General features: G+C 47.1%; 1 pseudogene; it reads left to right on the plus strand.

The window, feature by feature from the left end:
* Positions 1-208: 208 nt before the first annotated feature.
* On the plus strand, positions 209-1,333 carry LOC102424891 (annotated as a pseudogene).
* Positions 1,334-2,011: the final 678 nt, after the last annotated feature.

Consider the following 2,011-nt stretch of genomic DNA (forward strand, 5'->3'; position numbering starts at 1 on the left):
CTAGAGAAGCTGGCTGTGCTGATCATCTGAACGCTGTCTTCGTGTCATTCCTTCTTCGCCGACGCCATCCACACCGTTGGGAACCCCTGGACCTGCTGGGGCTGGACCCCAACATTCATCTTCCCACTACTGACTTAATGTGGGTGAAAAGAGAACAGAAATCTTTGTCCTCTGACTTTGGAAATCTTGTTTAACCTTCAAACTTGCAATGTCAAGGGTTCCAAGTACACCACCTCCAGCAGAAATGTCGAGTGGCCCTGTAGCTGAGAGCTGGTGCCACACTGAGATCAAGGTAGTGAAATTCTCCCACGTGTGGACCATCGGTAACTTTAGCTTTTGCTGGCGGGAAGTGGGTGAAGTCATTCAAAGTTCAACCTTTTCATCAGAAGCCATTAATCAACTGAAATGGTGTTTGAGAGTATACCCAAAAGGGTTAGATGAAGAAAGCAAAGATTACCTGTCACTTTACCTGTTTCTGGTCAGTTCTCCAAAGCGTATATTTTTGGCAAAATTCAAACTCTCCATCCTGAATGACAAGGGAGAAGAAATCAAATCTTTGGAGAGTCACCGGGCATATAGCTTTGTACAAGGCAAAGACTGGGGATTCAAGAAATTCATCCGTAGAGATGTTCTTTTGGATGAAGACAATAGTCTTCTCCCTGATGACAAGCTGACCCTCTTCTGTGAGGTGAGTGTGGCGCAAGATTCCTTCACCATTTCTGGCCAGAGTACCACGAAGATGGTGAAGGTTCCTGAGTACAAGCTGGCCGATGAGCTAGGAGGACTTTGGGAAAATTCCTGGTTCACAGACTGTTGTTTTTGTGTTGCTGGCCAGGAATTCCAGGCTCACAAAGCTATCTTAGCAGCTCGTTCCCCAGTGTTTAGGGCCATGTTTTCACACGCAATGGAGGAGAGCAAAAAGAATCGGGTTGAAATCATTGACATGGAGCCTGGAGTTTTTAAAGAAATGATGTGCTTCATTTACACGGGGAAGGCTCCGAACCTGGACAAAATGGCTGATGGTTTGCTGGCAGCTGCTGACAAGTATGCCCTGGAGCGTTTGAAGGTCATGTGTGAGGAAGCCCTCAGCAGACACCTCTCTGAGGAGAATGCTGCAGAAATGCTTACCTTGGCTGACCTCCACGGAGCAGATCAACTGAAAACTCGGGCAGTGGATTTCATCAACTCTCATGCTAAGGATGTCCTGGAGACCGAAGGGTGGCAGGCAATGGTGGGGTCCCATCCCCACTTGGTGGCTGAGATATACCGCTCTCTGGCTTCAGCACGGGGCGCCTGTCTGGGACCCCCACGCAAGCGCCTGAAGCAGTCCTGAGATCCTGCCTGTTGTAAGACTCCTTTGATTTTCCGGAAGCAGCAGTCACTGTTGCTGCCATTGAGCATCTGGTAGACAGCACAATCTGTGGAGTTTTCATCTGCTGTCGGGGAAGTCTGCATGTTAGCCCAAGATTTTTAGTTTTATTATTTTCCTAAAAGAAATCATATTTTCAAATGTATCTTTATTGATTTCAGAGAGGAAGGGGTAGGGAGAGAGGGAGAAACATCAGCGATGAGAGTGAACCTTCCGTAAACTGATCCCTGCACGCACCCTACTGGCGATAAAGCCCACAACCAATGCATCTACCCTGACCACCAATGGATCCTAGATTGACACACACCGACTGAGCAACACTGGCCAGGCTAAGGATATTTTCTTCCATAGATTTTTAGAGGGAGTGCAAAGGAGGGAAGGAAAGACAGAGACTGAGACTCTGAGAAAGAGAAAGAGATGCAATGCCCAGACAGATGCATTGCAAGGGATAAAAACTGCAACCCAGTTATGCACCCTTGAGTAGAATCAAACCCCTGACCCTTCAGGTCTGAGCCAAAGCTCTAAACACTGAGACACTGACCAGGGTGAGATAAGTCTTACATTGGGCCATAAACATTTAAATTTAGAAAAATGTTCAAATGTCTGTCTTTAGGGATTTGCTTGTTCTGCAGATGTTGCGGT

This window comes from Myotis lucifugus, unplaced genomic scaffold (genome assembly GCF_000147115.1).
Source record: "Myotis lucifugus unplaced genomic scaffold, Myoluc2.0 scaffold_22, whole genome shotgun sequence".
Taxonomy (NCBI): Eukaryota; Metazoa; Chordata; class Mammalia; order Chiroptera; family Vespertilionidae; genus Myotis; species Myotis lucifugus.